The following is a 19926-nucleotide window of genomic DNA, read 5'->3' on the forward strand; positions in this document are numbered from 1 at the left end:
TTGACCTCTAAGTCAAGTTTTCCTGATCTTGGTAGACCAATTATGGATCTATCCTTCCAGGATCTACTTTTTTTTCCTACTTGTGCTGGACTGAAATCTTTCATTAATCATTAGGAGAGTGGTATAAAAATAATCTTGTGACATTTTTGATCTCATTCACTCATATGGACTGGTCATCTGTAAATTGAAAGTTAGAACTACAGTACTTTCTCTCAGATTTTGTGATATCATCTTTTATTTTAAGTTGCATTGCATTTCACAATTGCTTACTGCAAATTCCTGTTTCTCAAAGAATTCGGGCCCTGAAATATTATAGGAAATGAGAAATTGAGATGGGTCTTCAATTACTTTCTGTTGGCATGTTGCATGGGCCTAGGTAAGAAGTCTTGTCTCTGTTATTTGATGATGCAGGTAACTCGGATCTGGGATCCTAGGAACTGTGGGTCCTGCAGAAAAAATATCTTGTAGATATCATATCAGCAAAATTTGGGTATGATCAATTGGAATGCTTAAGAAATATGGAGAAAAATTCTTTAGGACCAGCGAGTTAACATAATAACTGAGCAGCAGAGTAAAATACTTTATAGATTAGAGGAAAACGAAATTGTTTTTTTACCATGTGAATTCAGAAGACCAAGAGCACTTTGAAGGTATCACAAGTTTGTATGAAAGACATTGCATTGATACTTTTTATATTCGAATATATATTCTAAACCTAATTATTTATATTCCCATCTATTTATTGGAATAAATAAATATAATTTTTTGTCAAATTATCAATTTTTTTAGTAAGTTTCACTATGTGAAATATAAAATCAGCACATATAAATATAAAATTTATAACTATATATAATATAATAAAAATGGCACATGTTTTGCATTGTTCTGTTGTGGTTAGGGTATCAAAGGCAACTCTGTTTTAAAGTTTTATTCCATTATTTCTACCTCAGTGTTTGGTGGAGTTAGAACTAAAGCTTTACCATTTGCAGATTTACAACCTGGACGCACGAGGAAAAACTCTGATTAAAACATTACCAATTTAAGACCTACTAACGAGGAGAAACATATGGACTTATCCTGGAGCTATGGGAATATTTGGTGATAGAAAGGCAGTAGTGTAAGTTCCTGCCTGGTTGGATGGTTGACAGGCCAGGACATTAGGTAATCATGCATATGAACAATTTTTTCTCCTTGGTTTAGCTACTCTTGAAATGGTAGGAATAATAAATAATTGTATTTTGATAAAATACCTTCTATTCTGAACAGTTCTGTCTGAATTGTTCATCTCTCTATGATCCCTTGTAACTAATAATAGTTTTGTTTCAGTAAGGCAATCTATGCTGTCAGGGATAGATATTCTGGTTGGTCTGTTGCTACATGGAAGAAGACTAAATGGTCAGGTAGACATTTGTACCAGTAAGATCTCATTTCGGAAATTTTATGCAGCAGAATTTTTTAAGTAGCCCTTAAGCAAGGCTTACTTTGAATCCATTAGCTCCACAAAGCTAACTCAGTTGGATAAATAAGTATTTGAAAAAGCCATCATCTTTGGACCTGGCTATAAATGCTTCAAAGTATGATTAAATTTAAAATGAAAAAAAATTCATTGACACAAAAATTGCAAATGTGAGCAATAGACCGAACAATATAAATTTTTTCCACTATACATAGAATTTTAGGAAAATAAGATCAATAGCATTGTTAGGAACAATAAGGTTTCCTTGTTACAAATAGGCAACCAAAGATATATGCCTATTTAAAGATTGCATCATTAACTGTTTAAATTTAGAAGATACTACATGCTTCAGCAGCACGTATACCAAAATTACAACAATACAGAGATGATATGAAATACAGGATGATATGAAAATTTGTGAAGTAGTCCAATTTTTTCATTCTTTAGATGCAAGAATTGAAAAAAGTTATTAAAAATTTGATTACAAAAATACGAGTGTAACCATACATATAATTCATAGAATTGAAAGTAAGTTTGACATCAGTATATTAAGTTTTCACCTTAGGGAGGCCTTTAAATAGCATAAACTTTACAAAACTCTTTAAATTAGATAACATTGTCATTTTATCCCAAAGAAATAAAATAGTATAAGGACCTAGGAAAAAAGGAATCTTAAACTGTTTCTATATGGAATGCAATCTTAAAGTACACATTTATTAATGAACCTATATATTATAAAACGATGTAGAATTCAATGTATTATATCTAGGAGAGAATGGAATAGATTATGGAAATTGTACAAACAACAGAATATAGAATATTTTAAAATATACTTTTCTCAGACAAGCACTAGAAATACCTTTAGTTTCTGTACTGCTCATTTCAACAGATAAGTTAAAATTATTTCTGATTTAAAAAATCACAAACTGCAGAAATTATTATAAATGTATACAAAAACTCTTGAATACATTTTGACATAAAAGTCAGGCAATTGAGTTGGAATAATACGATGGAATACATGAATTTTTACAGTAAGATATTGCTGTTAATTTGTACTGTGAAAATATTTTGTACGGACCAAAGAATGGACTGGCACATTGAAATTTGCAAAGCTTAACAGAACCATTATGACTTAGGAAAAGTTTGTACAGCCTTCCACAACTTCAAAGAGGTAGTGATACATACTTATCCTTTTGGCAATATCAAATACATTTTCTTCCTAGTTGTTCTTTAGACCTGGTTTGAGATAACGGGTCAACAGAAGGTGATCCAGCATATCTTTGCTATCTATATTCCCAGCAGCAAGATGCAAGAAGTCAAGAGGCCTTACGATTGGGCATTGGTATCTGCATCATGATGCAGTAAGAAAGAAGACACTCTGGTATTATTCCACGTATAAGCATTGTGCAGGGGTGTTGAGCTATCCACAATTATTGCATGAATATCTGCCTCTTGTGCCACCAACTCATGGATAATGTCTAAGTGTCCACAGTAGGCTTCCCGATGAAGAGGGGTATACTCATCTTCATCCCTAGTATTCACATGAGTGGCCTTTTTGAAAAGTAGTCTTGCAACTGTAGTAAGCCGATTATTTTCGGCAGCCCAAAGAAGAAATTGTTTGGATCCTATTCCATTCTCTTTTTTGGCAACTGATACCATTCCTCACGTATTCATCTCGTTCCTCATCTTCATTAGAACTGCCTGTCAGTGGGAGTGAGGTGTCCATATATTTCCCCAATAGTTCACGCTGGTTGAACTGAAGTCAATATTGAATGGTTAAACTGAAATATAGTGTGGGTCCAAGCTTGAGATGAAATGTACTTTGCTAATTAGAAGGCAGAGATTTAGAAGACTGATATCAAGGCCAGTTCTAAAAAATAAAAATTCATGAGAAACTACAAAAACAAAGAAAGCTGGATATAATGAAATTTCCCTGTTATCTCACGTTTGTGGAAGCCATTGGTAAGCTATCATTCCTCAAGGTAGGCCTAGCCTGAAAAATAATCTAAAGTGATTAGAGCATTAGCAACTTCAAGCACCAGTAGTGTCAAAGGAAAAAAGAAAAGAATAAACCAGAAAAGGAAAGGAAAGGCTAGAAAAAGAAAATATTTGCTCTTCATTCTTGTAGTTACTTGTCATTGGATACAACCATTGAGAATAATTTATTTACTGTTTTAGGATTCAGGCCTCTCTAATATGAAAGCATTGATTTCAGGTAATTATTGCATTACTACTATTTATTAACTCATGGGGATTGAACCTATGGCTTTGTATATATTAGTCTAGTCCTACAAGTGAGATGTACCCCAGCTCTCTTGTATACTTTTGGAAATAGTTTATGAATTCTTCAATAGTTACCTATTCTACTTTTCATCTTATCTTTTCTCTCCCACATTTTTCCCTATGTGTTTAAGTTTATGTGCTGAAAGCATTCTTCAATTTTATCTTCTAAACTTAGAATTTTGCTTTTGAGTTTACAGAGAAGTTGGTTATTTTCATGACATCTTTTAAAATTATATACAGATAGATGCATTTCACATGTATGATTGATTCTTAGAATTCATTGCAATAAGCGATATTTATATGGTCATATGCACATAGGTATGGAGACATTGTGATCCTCTCCTAAGAATAGTTTCCCTTGTTCCTGCCATGTGAATGCTTAGAGTGCTCTTAGTTAATCATATCCAAGTGTAATTGTATGTCTTTTACTAACTATTCAATTAACTTGTAGATTTATAGACATATCTAGTTATTACAAATGAAGACAACCGTGCAGCATATATTTAATTAGATCTGGCTTATTTCACTTAATATCATTTTTTTCCATTCTTTCCTTTTGTTTAGGAATGGAGTAATGGCATTCTTTCCAATGGAAGCACAGAATTCCAACAATACAACAGAATTGAAGATCCAGAAATGAATCCACTCCTATAGGTAAATAATCTTTGACAAGGAAGCCAGACACACAGGATGGAAGAAAAAAAAATTGTGCTGGTAGAATTGGCAGTATACAGAAAACCGAATTTAGATCCTTATATATATCAGTGTATCAGAATCGATTCCAAATGGATCAAAGACCTCCATGTAATTCCAGATACCTTGAGATTGTTACAGGAAGAGTTAGGAGAAACATGACGGCTCCTTGGTCAAACTTCCAAAGTAAGTCTGGATAAGTGGGATTACATCAAACCAAATCAATCAGTTGTCAGACTGAAAAGCCATGAAGAAAAATTAGATCGTGTAGCACAGATTTATTTGGGAGCAAAACCACAGATGAGAGCCTCAGCAAATAATAAACACTCCTTTCACTAGGTTATTTATGGTGGGATTTACATGAATATAAGAGTTTTCTGGTGGGGATTAGTAAGAAAACAACTAATGTAAAGACAGAGATAGCATGTGAAATGAGTTGTAGCTGGAGAAATGGAGGGATTAAGGCAGGAGGGGAGTCAAATTCAAAGCCTTGGCCTGGTGCCAGCTCAATAAGGCATAGGTGCACAAAGGAAGGGGTGTAAAACAGGAATGGTTATAAACAAAACACAGGTCTGAAGCCTCAAAATAAAGACCCCAGTCTGGGTGGACCAGTCTCGAACATGAGCTTTTATTTAAATTAACTCGCATGAGTTTAGATTTTGCAGACTGGGATGGTACATAGTCACAGGCAATGTCTGCTATGTCAGGTAATCCAATGTACTCTTTCACATGTTACCCAATAGCCAGGTTTCAACACAAATGCTTACAATGAGATTCTTCAAATGAGCCTGCAACCTTTCCCTCTCATGAATCAAATTTCTGTCAAATGATTTCTGTCTTCCAGATGTTTACACATTTCTCATGATCTTTTCTACTATTTTGTCTTCATTATTGATGTTCATAATACTTTTGTGTTTTTGTGTTTTGTTTTGTGTTGTTTTGTGTTGTGTTGTAAACGTGAAGTTTAATGGTCTACCTTGTATTTTTTGCTCATGGCTGATGACACTCTATTCCTCGAGCCACATTCTCACCTTCTGCTTCTTGCTGGATAATTCGAGATAAGTTTTCACATTTTGTTGTTTGGACTGATATTGAACTAAAATATTCAGGTCTTAGCCTCCTGGGTTTCTAGGATTGTACACATGAATGGCTAACACCAATCTTTGCTTTAATGTTATTTTAATTATGTAGTAAAGTGGAAGTATATTTGTGTTGTGTGCAATTTTCAAATACAAGTTTGAATCAACTGGATATAATGTAATTGTTATCAATTTTAACAGTTGAATCAATGAATAGTACACATTCCCAAAGAAATATAACTGAAAACAAAAGGTATAATTGTCTTCTTAAAAAAAGTAATGGAACCGTGAATTTCTTTCACTTTAAAATTTATGTTTTATATAACTTTAATTAGCAGAATAAAAGTAAATATATTAATTGTATACCACAAGAAGCAAGGTGATTATAGTTAAGAATATATATATATATTTCATCATAGCCAGAAGATAAGTTTTTGAGCATTCTCACTAAAAAGAAATGTTACTTGCAGAAGTTAATGGATATGATGTAGCTTGATCGTTACACAACATATAAATGAATAGGATTACCACTTAATATTTCATAAATATGTAAAAAATAATTATGTAGCTAGGTGCTAGTGGTTCATGTTTGCAACACCAGCTACTAAGGAGTCTGAGAGCTCAGAATCATGGTTCAAAGCAAGCTTAGGCAGGAAGTCCACGAGACTCTTATCTCCAATGAGCCAAAAGAAAACTAGCAGTGGCTCAAGTGGTAGAGGACTAATCTTGAGCTGAAGAGCTGAGGGACAGTGTACAGGTCCAGATTTTAAGCCCCATGCACCAAAATTAAAAATAAACATATATATGCAGATATATATATATATGTTTGTAAAATTATATATATAATATATAATGCGTACCACAATGAGTGTGTAGCGTTATTTCTACTATAAACTGTTATCATTTCATTAAATTGGAATAACATATTTCTACAATAAAATATAACTAAAAAAATTTAGTCCCTGAAAGCAATTAATCCTGATTAAAACATTGTCATGTACTATAAACCCTAAATACCAGAGAGCAGCTCCTGAAGCAGTTCTGGCACTATCATTTGTTTTATTCATTCTACTTAAAATCTTCTCTTTTCAAGAGCATTTAACTGCTATTATTTTGGAATTGTGGTTAATACTTATTTGACTGCTATTTTTAAAGAATGCACCATCCAATACTGGTTTTATTTTTCTAACTTTTTGTGTCTAATCTATTTCGGAAACAGCTATTTGAATTACATGAATTGCTTATTGAAATTGAATCAGTGTAGAGAGGAAAAGAAGAAAAAAGTGTCTCTGTGGGTATGTCATGTTAAAAATGTACTTACAAGGTATTTATTTTTATATCATCTATTTTTATTATATTTAGATTCTGATAAAATTTAGCCTCTCAACTCACCCAATGATAATGCAGTCTTATTTCATTTCTGCCAAAAGCGAACAACAAATGATTTATTTATTTAACAAATTTTTTTAAAATTATCTTTATTTAAAAAACAATTTTTTACATTTACATGGGCAGGTAGCCCCTCTGTACAGTATGTTCTCAAATAAAATAAAATAATATTAAAAAAAAACAATTTTTTAAAAAAATTAGCCAAAGCAAATATTTTATTACATATTTAAAGTCATGTTCAGACACTATGGTGGAAGCCAAACAGGAGAAAAAATCATGTTTTTATTCTTCTTCGAGGCACTCTGATTTACTTCACCTATTTCTAAAAGAATGAAATTCTTGATTTAAAGCCTTTTGCTTGATATCCACAATGTGTCATTCTTCCTTTATTAATAGGAGAATTTGGAGAAAGGATGAGAATTCACACTAGACAAAAAGGAAAAGAGAAGAAGAAATCTAGATATTTTGTTTTTCCTCATCTCAATCACAATGTATGAATAATAAAAAAGATAACCCCACAAGTGATCTCATGGAGAATGCTTCTTTATAAAAATTGTAATATCATCAAACAGGAAAAGTTGTCTATTTGTTTAGTTTTCGTTTAGTATTTGTTAAATTCTTGTGTGCTACAGTCAACAATCATAAAAGCATACAAGGATGGTAAGAAACTAACTTCTCAATATCATATTCTAATATTAGCTTAACTCTTGTTGTGTTATATGTATGTGGCTATATTTGAGTTTTGCCTCAATTTCATATGCTATGTTCTTTCAGTATATAAGTTGAAAGAAGATTTCCTCTGGAAATATGCTATTTTTATAGCTAAGAGAAAACAAGTCAGCTGTCAGCTGTTAGACAGGGAGAATTGCATAGAAATCTGTTGCCAATTCTCGTTCATTTTTGTAAGCTAAAGTAAGTCACATGACCCATCGCATTGCAGAGTAGAGTTAAATCTCACCTACAGGGAGCTGATGCAGGACATAGAGTAATATGCCAAAATATGCAACACTTGAGATAAAGAGGAAAAAAATGAGAACTATAATACAGTCAATCATACTTGCTATCACATATGTCTCTGCAAGAAGGAGGCTATTATGTACATTTGTTTCTAAAACTACTGAGATGTTCAAATCATGTCTTTTATGCTTGGATGTTACAAGAATTAGAGAACATTTTGATACTTAGACAGCATAAAATCTCATAGAAAGCTGGAGTAATCATTTCAATACTCCATTTTGTTCTGCTAAGAGAAGAAAGCATTTTATAGTCAATACTTTATATTTTATTACCTAGTATCTTTTTTTTCCAGAAATGGATTTTGTTAATATATGTGACTATCCACCAGAATAAATGCATTCATTTATCTGCACCTTGTGCAGATAGTATAGTCAAATAGATGTAAATGGGCGTTCATCAGTAGCACTTTTTAAAAATCCAAAAAATGTGGGCAGGGAGCCAATATACATATTGTCCCACCATCTCCTTCCACATCCTCCTTCTTCCTTCATAGGAAAAACAATCAATAAAAAGGCTTAGATATTTGGCTCTTGACCTTGAAAGTGGAAGCAGAAGAGGACTGTTAATGGTGTTTTACATAATAATGTCACATGTAACACCCCTATGTGTCCTGCAGGTCTTAACACTGTACTTGCTTAGTGATGTGACAAGAATGTCAGCCTTATTGGACTTAGTATTGTTTTCCACTTCCTTTTCTACCACCTGGCCTAAATTGTAATACATAGTAACAGAATGAAAAATTAATGCTATCTTAAGAAAGTCATTAAGTCTCTGGGAATGTGGCTTCATGGTACAGTTATTGCCTAGCATGCATGAATCCCTGAAATCAATTCCTCAGTACCAAATAAACAGAAAATAAACACTGGAAGTAGTGCTGTGCCTCACATGGTAGAGTGCTAGCCTTGAGCAAAAAAAAAAACAAAACAAAACAAAACAAAAAACACCTCAGGAACAGTTCCCTGGCCTTCAGTTCAAGTGCCAGGACTAGCAAAAAAGACAGTTAGTAAATGCAAAATAAACAACCCATACTTGGAAAATGTAATTGCCCTTCCATACTGATACCTGACAATAGTCCTTAATTAATTCATGTGCTTTACCCATATTAGAATACAGTGTTGAAAGAAATGTTTTGTTAATAGGTCATGGTAATTAATGCCAGAAATGTGCTTTGATATCAAGTGAAGTTTAATACTGGAAATTCAAAGCTTCCAGGCATTTCAGTGGTCACTGCTCATCACAATGAGACAGGTAGTCTAAGTAAGATTTGAAATCTTTTTGCTCAGTCATGGCACCAAAAATGCAGAGGCTAATTAACAGTTGTGACTGAAGAGAAGAAATAACTCCAAATGGAAGGAATAAATGATAATAATAATAATAACTAAGGTATACCGGTGACTGTTAGAGGGAACCATTTTTGGTTATTGAAGAACTAGTAATCAAGTAGGCTTATTCCTCATTGCCTTTAGCATTCTAAATCTCCTTGGCTAGTTTTTAATTTCTGTGTGATAAATTGTATCACCTTCTGTGCTGTTCTTTCATACCTGATCTTTGCCTTGTAAAAATCTCACTTCATTTTTCTCTATTTCTCTGTGAACAATTTGTGATACTAAGTCCACATATGCAGTCAGTAGAGGATGCTAATGTAAGAGTTGCATAGCACATTAGTCCTTAGTGTAACAAGATGGAAAAGGAGGACATATTTATTGCTACCTCAATTTTTCTGAAAAGTTGCAATGTCACATCAATTGATTCAAATTTCCATTCTTTGTCTACATAGTGTTATGAATTGCACATAAATGCAAATTTGAGCTGGGTGCTGGTGGTTCATGCCTGTAATCCTAGCTACTCAAGGAGGTTGAGACCAGAGGATTGCAGGTCAAAGCCAGCCTGGTCCGGAAAGTTCATGAGACTCTTATCTTCTGTTAATCACAAGAAACCTGGATGTGGTGCTGTACTTAAAGTGGTAGAGTGCTCAGCTGGAGCTGCAGAGTTGAGGGACAGGGCCCAGGATAAGAGTTGAAGCCCTATGGCCAACAAAAAAATGCAAATATGACTTTAAGTTTCCCCAAAAGGAACTACAAAGTCAATAGTTATCTTCCCAAGATGCAAAAATAATTCCAAAATGAATGGTGTACCTACTTTGGTGAGTTATTTAAGTTATGGCTTCTTTGCTGGACATATTTTCTTCTTTTAAAAATTGTCAAATATTAGATTTATAATAAACTTCTAGTATTTCTTGGTTCAAAACAGAAATCTTATATCACTTGGCTTTTTTACTTTCTCATTTCAAAGCCAACCCAGGCAGAAGAGTCTGTCAAATTCTTATCTGTAATTAAACAACCAAAAAGCCAGAAGTGGAGTTTTGGCTCAAGCAATGGAGTACTAGCTTTGGGGGAAGTTGGACAAGGAAGAAAATTTTTAACGGACATGGTCTAGCATCTGACATCAAGCCCCAGAACAAGCACAAATTAAACAAACAAATAAACAAGCAAAAAACAGCACATATTTCTTTGGGACCATCCTTAAAGCATTGGATTGAGAAGAGACTTCTTTTGCTGATCATACTGACTCGATCTTGCCTTTTTGGAATCCTTATTGGGATGGAGAACTCAGGACCAGACTAAAGGAATGGATAACTAACTCCTGCAATAGGAAAATCATCTCAGGAGGGAAATATCCATGCATAAGACTCTTTACAACCTCCATGTCTTTGTTTCTTTACAGCAGAACACTTTTTTTTTGTCCGGTCGTAGGGCCTGAACTCTGGGCCTAGACACTGTCCCTCAGCTCTTCAGCTCAAGGCTAGCGCTCTACCACTTCAGCCACAGCGCCACTTTTGGTTTTTTTCTTTTTTGCTTATGTGGTGCTGAGGAATCAAACCCAGGGCCTCAGGCATGCACGGCAAGAGCTCTACCACTGAGCCACCTTCCCAGCAGAACACTTTTTAAACTAAGTTATTTCCTTTTTTCCTATGCTGGCCTTCAAATGGCACATTGTTTTTTAAAACTCTCAACTACAATTTTACAGACATGTTTTATATGAGTAATTAACACACTCGAACAAGTCAGGGACAGAGTTTCCTTCAAGACTTGGATTCTTTTCTTGTTCAGTAAAAAGGAACACAAATTAACTTGAATTTTGTCATTTCTCCATGTTCAATTCCTCTCTTGGGATCAGTTTCCACTTGCAGTAACAGTTCCTTCCACTTATTTCCAGTAACAATCTATGGCACTGCTCGAGTTAAAATGAATGTTTTCTGGCTTCCTTGAAATAGCACAAAGACATCTTTGGACATGAGGTGACACCTGTTTCAGGGACAACTTAGCAAAGACAAATATGGAATTTAAATAGCTTATAAAAACATTATCTATTTTGTATGTCCCTCCCCCACAGTATAACCCCTGCTTTCACTATATTTGATGTCGGTATAATTTGTGGAGGAGATGGGGAAAACAAGTCGTTTAATGATACAGGTGGGCCCGATGCAACAATGAGAAGTACATGTTGTCATGTCAAAAACGAACTCTATAACTTTGGTTCTCTGTAACTTAAATTTAACTGGAAGAAGATTCTCAGAATGTTTTTTTGTGAGTGTGTATGTTGTGCATTATTTCTTAAGTGTACATAAGTTAACAGTAGGAGAAACAATAGGAATAATAGGAGAAAAAAGTTCTGTGTTTAAGTATATTGGTTCAATATAATACAGAAAACTCTGCAAATAAAACAACTATGAAACAATAAAGTCAATGCAAATATGTAGATCTATGGGAGTGACATAGAGAAAGCATTAATACTAAGTGGAACATGAAGGATGAGGCCACTCTCTTTCATCTTCTAGCTCTAAATCATGGTTGCTAATCACACAAATTTGTAAAACGTAGAATGGAAGAATAGTTCTTGTTCCAAAGCAAGTTAGATATAAGAGCATGTACTTAACGGGAAAGAAAAAGTCCACGTTGAGAGTGAGGGAATTATACTAGCAATGAACTAGTGGCTAAGATCTCATTTCTCTTTCTTTCTTTCATTCATTCTTTCTCTTTTCTTTCTTTCATTCTTTCTTTCTTTCTTTCTTTCTTTCTTTCTTTCTTTCTTTCTTTCTTTCTTTCTTTCTTTCCTTTTTCCTTTCTTTTTTTTTTGATGGTCGTGGCAGGGCTTGAACTGTGGGCATGGGCAATGTCTCTCCGCTCTTCAGCTCAAGGCTAGTGCTCTACCATTTGAGCCACAGCGCCACTTCCAGTTTTCTGGTGGTTAATTGGAGATAAATGCCTCAGAACATTTCTTTCCTACTCATGCTAGATTTGAATTGCAATCCTCAGATCTCAGCCTCCTGAGTAGCTAGAATTATAGGCGTGAGCTCAAGTGATAGAATACTAGTCATGAGCAAGATTGCTGAATAAGGTTGCTGAGGCTTTTGCATATATACATACAAACATGCACATACACACAGAGTAACTTATATATGCAAACAAACATAAACAAATGAAATAACTCTCGGAATGTGTAGAAAAGTTTAAAAAACAATATAAAATATATCCTGAGTAAAACTAGATCATGTGATAATTTTTAATATTAGAAAGTCCTCAAGTGAAATTTCTTCAAAAAGTTTGAGAATATTACATAGGTAGGAACCAGAGATAGTAAGAAAATCAAGTAATCATTATAAAATGGATTGGATCCATGGAAGAATGTATCAGAGACCCTGCATGTGCATCTGAAAGTGTTCATATCCTGTGTTAAATGTTAGCACATCTTTGAAAATAGTACATAAACAGTTTGAGCAGTCAGAGAAGTTCAGAATTGCTAGTATGTAGATTAAATAAACCAACAAACTATGACAGGGCAATGTGATACAAGCCTGGAATTCTAGCAGACTAAGACAAGAGATTAGAGAGTATAATTACATAGCGATACCTTCCCTGGGCCAGATAGTATAATTTTATCTCCATGAAACACCAAACAAAAAGAAAGGGATACACAGTTGGAAGTTTGGGCTAATTTGTGTCATTATGTTTTGAGAAGTCGTTTCCTATTGAAATGCAAAACACTTATAATCCTCAGTTGTGTTTTTAATGCTCTCTTCATTACAGAACATTCCTAGATGCAAAATGGCTCCTGATTCCCAATGAAAACTTTGAAAAAGTAAGCATCCTTCTGTTGGATTCCAAAGAAATGATGAAGGATTACAAATGTTTAAGCTTGGAGAAATAGCAAAGTTCGTCTAATGTAGGACTTTGTAGACCTTGCTAAATTAGAATTTAGATTTAAAATAAATATTTTGTCTTTGTTTGTAATTTTGTATTCTATAAGATAATACAAAATTATTTTTAAGTAGAGGGTTTAATTGACAAATTCACAAATGATTCTGGCATTCTATTTGCTTAAAATATTCTTTTAAGCGAGGTATAATTAGAATTTAGTTAATAGATAATACATGTATAATATGATACTGTGAATAATCTAGACAGAGTTGGCAAGAAATGAATGAAATTAATTTGTTAATTTAGAAAAAGCAATTTTTTTGAGGCTTTGGTGTAACAAGGTATGAAGAGAGTAATTATGTGACGTCTTGGTTTGTGTCTCTATTTGTAATACAGGAAGAAATTTCCTTAATTATGTGCCTCTGTATTCAATGAGAAAAATGCCAGGGCTGTGGTTTGTTTTTATTTTGTTTTTGTTTTTTGTTTGCTCCTCAGTCCTGAACACTGGAGCTGGCCACTCTCTCTGAGCCGGTTTTTGCTCAAGGCTTGCGCCCTACCACTCAACCTCAGTGCCACTTGTGTCTGGCTTTTTCTGAGCAGTTTATTGGAGATAAGAATCTAAGGAGCTTTCCTCCCTGGGTGGGCTTTGAACCATAATCTTCTGATCTTAGCCTCCTGACTATCTATGATAGATAAAAATATAAATATAAATAATATTTGCAAGTGTTCTGATTTCAAGCATAACACTGGGGGGGAAATGTTTCAGAAAAGTTTAATGTAGTGTTCTTTTCACAATAGGAACGGCATCACATTAGCAGAAGTGTAGTATTTTTTTGCAATAGTGATAAGCTATTCATGATGTGAATTAAGGGAATATTGAGGTGCATCTTACAAGTTGGAAATTGTTGGGCTAGGATGAGTTTATGACATAAAAGCTTGGTATTGGTGGTCATAGAAATAATAGCTTATTCTTGAGGAATTAATTATAACACACAGTAGTTTTATCCTCTACAAGAATGTGGCTATATTTTCTGTTGATTTCTGAAACCCCCATTGAAACTGAAGCTATTGCAGAATTAAATAACATGCAAATAAGTACTGTTTTGAATGTCTCTCTATGTCTGTGTACCAGAGACATTCAAAAATTGAATGTCAAAATTCTGGTTCAGAATTTGAAAATGAGTAGTTAGTAATTGTAGTAATTTTGAAGAACACATATATTCTGTCCTCTTAACAATTATTCAGTTTTAAAAGTTAGGAGCTTCCAGAGAATTAAACTGTTTTCTGTTTTACTATGTGACAATACTAAAATTTTGTTTTTTTTTCAAAATAATGGCAAATATATTGTGAAAATATTGTATAGTTGGAAAACGTTCAAGTTGATGATCCTCTGATAAAGAAGGGGGTAATTAATTCAAATTAGATGCAAAATAGTGTTCATTTTTAAAAAAGGTAATACACCTAGAATAATATTTACTATAGCAATACAGTTAAATTATGTATTTTTTATTTAAACTTGATTGCTTTATTTTGTATTTTTTTAAGTTCACAAAAAGCTTTACAATATCTATTTTCCCTGTTGGTCATCAAGGCTTTATGGTAAGACAATAAAAGTTTTGTCACATCATTTGGGCATTAATAAAAAACAACAATCTACAAATAAGAGCATTTTGCAAAATATACTGTAGAACACATCTGAATATATCTATCCTAAAATTAGAATTTAAAAGGCATCAAAAAGCAAAAATCAAATAAGCTGTTAAACACTGACAAACATCAGAATGCTGCCAATGGAAAGCTATAACAGCTTTAAATGCTTGTGCCTGTACTGAAATATATGTTAGTAAACATTTAATAATTTCAATAAAGTGAATAACACCTCTGCCTATGGTAGTGTCTCAAATTTTACTTGTAAAAAATTCTTGATTAAAGGAACTGAATTCTGGGAACAGAATATTTAAGGGAAAAAAAAAACACCGAGAGGATAAAATAATATCAACATCAATGACGCCTTGATCTTTCTAAATTGAGCAACACATCATTATTTACACTGAAGAATAGCAGATAATATATGGAACTTTTATTGGGCTTATAGTTTATAAATGTTGAAAAGTTAAGAAGTTAGATTTCAAAGAGAGGAAAATTAAGTTGGTCTTAGAAAACTTAAATGGCCTTCATCAAAACTTGCAAAATGATACAACACATATTTTGAAGCACAAATCATAAGCTACATTAAAATTATTTATATTGCTATTTTGACATTCAATGTAAACTTTAGGTACTTTTAGATGAAGGCAACAATAAAGGGCATAGAAATATGCCAGAATTGAAGTGATAACATGGTAAAAATGGAAAAAGAATGGGAGTATAATGCAATTGGGCAGTAATAACAAACATGATTGTTAAAAGTGCCGTATTAACTAATGCTACAAAATTTTATTTTGGTTCAATGCACAGGACTGCTGAAAATGGCGAGGAAAAATGGAATATTCTAATGGTCCCTGTTAAATTCTTAACTAACTCATGATTTTGTTGGCTCACTCATGAAAGACTGGAACACACGCAGACTGCTTGCTAACTTACTAATTCTCCTTTGTTTCTTTCAAGAACATTTGGAAGGTTAAGACATTTAAAAATCAACAGAACAGGGGCTGGGAAGGTGGCTCAGTGGTATAGCGATTGCCTTGCATGCCAGAGGCCCTGGGTTTGATTCCTCAGCACCACATAAGCAAATAGAAAAAAGCAAGATGTGGTGCTGTGGCTCAAGTGGTAGAGCACTAGCCTTGAGCTGAAGAGCTGAGGGACAGCATCCATGCCCAGAGTTCAGGCCCCACAACCGGCTCCCACCCCCCCCCCAAAAAAAAAAAATTCAGCAGAACAAAACACTCATATTATAGAGACTAATAAAAAATAGTTTGAAAAATGGTTTAAACCAGTATGGGTCTATGGAAATGTTAAACACCAATCTCCTATATTTGCTGAGTTTTTTCTGTAGAAAGTTATTGCAGTAATTACATTTTTAAAATACTCATCTTCCACCTCAAATTGATTTCTTTTATTTTACTATATGATATTTAATATTTGATCAACTACAGTACTCAAACATTCATGAATATTTTAAGAGAAAACACTGTTATATGTTTTGAGAAAAAATTGTTATGATTTAGAATTTTGAAAGTTGTTTTGTTGCTGAATGAGAACTGTTCTGAAAGCAAATATGCACTAAGATACCAGGGTACTGTTTATTAGGATGGTATCCTCAACTTGCTAAAGGACTAACAAAAAAGTCAGCAAAAAAAATCACAACTCAAAATGGTCACAGTTTTCACATGGCGATCTCTGCTCCAAAAATGCAAAAGACTATCATTTTAAGTGGAATGATCTCTACCTATAAATTATACTCAAATGACTAAACAAATCAGCATATGTTATCAAAGACAGTAAAGTAGAGTAAGTACAAAGAGCTACTCTCCAGGATTGTTTTACCAAAGCTTAGCAAATTAACCATCATTTGAGGGGAGAGATGGGGAGTTGCTGTGGGAATATGGACTAAGTGAATTTATGTTTAGAAAAAAATTATAGCTAAAGTATCTTTCCAAGACTATTTTAGACCTTTGACTGAATTGGAAATATGGCCAAATAAAATATTGCTCTTCATCACAAAAGTCCCGTACATTAAAAAATTACACAGTTCCACAGGTGGATGAGGGAGTGTGGTTATATCTAGAAAGATTACTTTTAATGTTTATTATACCTAGACACTTATTCTTCTAAAAATGCTCTCCAAAATCTTGAGCAGAATTATCATACTCGGCAATTTAATGCTTCAATTGTTCAAATCAACGCTCACCTATTTCATGTAAATTTTGCCTCAGTGCAAACTGTATTGACTGTTCTAATGAAGGATCTTTTTCAATCAGCATTTTCACAACCATCCCGAAAGTTTTGCAGTTTTGCCGATAAACCTTTGATGAAGGAACTGTTGAAGAGCTTGAAGGTGAAGTGTCTCATGATGTTTTCAAAGACTGAGTAGAGGGCTGGGGAGGTAGCTCAGTGGCAGAGCACTTGCCTTGCATGCATGAGGCCCTATGTTCGATTCCTCAGCACCATACAAGCAAAAAGAAAAAAGCTGGAAGTGGTGCTGTGGCTCAAGTGGTAGAGTGCTAGCCTTGAGCTGAAGAGCTGGGGGTCAGCGCCCAGGCTCAGAGTTCAGGCACCACAACTATGCTGAGACTTGTGGAATGAATATGCTCTGCTCCGTCCTGGAGAGTAGCCCCTGCTGCTGAAACTGGAGCCAGATCTGTTGTGTGGAGAGTCCTTTCGACCTCCAGGTGACTCTGAAAAATGGATGCTCCCTTTTTTGGGGAGAACGATCCCTTGAAAAATGGGAAAAGTAGAAACTTTTTCTTCTAAAACCATCTCTTCTGTTCCTCATGGTGGTTGGAGAGTAGACAAGAAAGAGTGAAATTTTATTTTATGTAGCTTATGTCCCCTCTTTTTTATTCTTTTCATTTTTTCTCTTTCTTTTTTGCATGCCTTAATTGCTGTTCTGCCCAGGCGCAGATATATAACCTTCATCGATTATTATATGCTATCCCCCATTGAGTACACACATAATCCAGAAATTTATTACTCTATTCACAAACTCTTAGGCTTAAATTCTTTAATAGCAGTATTATCTCTTTATACCTATATAATTTTCAAGTAACTAATTTTAAGGATTTTTATTTTTTAGTTTTTCATATTTCCTTTCTGTTCCTCCCCTCCTCTCATCCTATCCTTTTCTTCTCTCAATAACATTTCTTTATATTTACATAATTTTGAGTTTCACTTTTTAAATTTCAATTGTTCTTTTTCAATTTTTTCTTTTTTTAATCTCTCTCCTAACATTCTGTCCAATCCTTTTCCCTCTCTGAAATTAGAACTTGATTAAATTCACTCCCCTTTTGCCTTTCCACATACAACTAAACTTATTTCTCCCACATATTTCCCTAAACATAATAATTTCTGTTTTGCCAAATTCTTCTCTGCTGTTCAAAGCCTATTAATCATACTTGTTTGAATAGATTGTATCTGTTGAACTACATTTTATCTGCAGTCATTTTGACTGTGCAAATAAAGGACTCTGGTTGATGCTTGCCTTAAAATACTATTCGAGCACACAATTTTACTTTCATACCAAATGGTCAGAACAAGACAGAAAAACACAAGAAAAATGGCAAATCCGGGTATCTCAACTCCCATTCATGATAATCAAGTGACAGAACAGTTAATGAATAATCCAGAGGAGAGTCCCCAAAAAGCTCTACAAACACTACTGCTAAACATGGTGAATGAAATGATTGAAAACTTGCACGCGTCTCAGGATTAGCATGATAGGAAGAGAGAGGAGGCAAACCAAAGATCAACACAGAGATCTCGTGAGCATGAGGAACTACTCAAAGAGTGATACAAGAATTGCGTGAGCATGTTGAGAAGAGTCAATGAGAAATAAAGGAATTGTGTGAGCAGGCTGAGAATAGTCAAAAAGAAGGACAGGAATTATGTGAACGTGAGGAAGCTAATCAAAGAGTTATACAGGAATTTTGAGAGGGGGATGAGAATACACAAAGATCAATAAAGGTATTCATGGAATCTATAAACAGACAGCTGAAAGAATTCAGGTAAATCACAAAGGGAATGCTGAATGGAGCCCAACAGAAGGAATGGGAGTTCAAGGAAACCATAACCAATCAACTAAGTGATTTTAGAATAAACACTGAGCACAAAATTAAGGAAGTAAAGAATTTCATACAAGATCGAAAACAAAGCTCCAACAAAGAATTTGAAGCCATCAATGCCAACCAATTAGAAGGAAAAGAAAGAAAAAAATTAGAAAGTCTTGACAGTAGGTTAGACCACGCAGAACATCGAATCTGAGGGAGTGAGGACAGCCAGGTTATTATAGAGAAAGAACATACAACTATCCAAGACAAATCCGAAAAATATGATACATCTATTCACCATTTGGGAGACACCATCTGACGGCCTAATCTGAGGATAATGGATGTGGAGGATAACATAGAGACATAACTTAATGGTCTAGCAAACTTGGTTAATAGGATCCTAGAAGAGAATTTCCCAAAGATGCAAAAAGATAGGCCTATTCAGATACAAGAAGCTTTTAGAACTCCAAATAGACTAGACAAGAATAGGATATCCCACCATGACATTATAATCCGTACGGGATCAGTTTAGACAAAGGAAAAATTCCTTAAAACTCTCAGGGAGTAAAAGTCAACCACTTATAAAGGGAAACCAATTAGAATCACCTCAGATGTCGCAGCAAGACAATTAAAGCAAGAAGAGCCTGCGATGATCGAGGCCATGCTCTAAAGACAACTATCAATCAAGAACAGTGTAACCAACGAAACTCTCCTTGATAACCGAAGGTGAAATAAAAACCTTCCATAGCAAAGAAAAACTGAAACAATATGTCTCCACCAAGCCAGCCCTATAAAAGATACTTGAAGATGCCTACACATAGAAAAATCAACAAGACCACAAGAAAGGCCAAGAAACTGCACCCAAAATGAGAATCCAACAACCATAGGAAGAATCCAGTCACTGAAGAACCCAAGAAGGTGGATTACATTGCAGGAACTCTCAAACACCTATCATTCCTAACTCTGGACTTAACTCTCCAATTAAGAGACATAGATTGTCTAGTTGGATTAAAAAGCAAGATCCTTCTATCTGCTGCCTTCAGAAGTCAGAACTGGTCCATAAAAAAACATATTTTGAAGGTGAAACAAAGTCTACGGGGCAAATG

At 34.2% G+C, this 19926-nt stretch overlaps 2 pseudogenes; one reads left to right on the forward strand and one right to left on the reverse strand.

Moving 5' to 3' along the window:
* Positions 1-1799: 1799 nt before the first annotated feature.
* Positions 1800-1893, forward strand: LOC138803627 (U6 spliceosomal RNA; annotated as a pseudogene).
* Positions 1894-16885: 14992 nt separating this feature from the next.
* LOC138803617 (periphilin-1 pseudogene) lies at positions 16886-17550 on the reverse strand (annotated as a pseudogene).
* Positions 17551-19926: the final 2376 nt, after the last annotated feature.

The sequence above is a fragment of the Dipodomys merriami genome, unplaced genomic scaffold, assembly GCF_024711535.1.
Source record: "Dipodomys merriami isolate MVZ:Mamm:240054 unplaced genomic scaffold, mDipMer1.0.p SCAF_344, whole genome shotgun sequence".
Lineage (NCBI taxonomy): Eukaryota > Metazoa > Chordata > Mammalia > Rodentia > Heteromyidae > Dipodomys > Dipodomys merriami.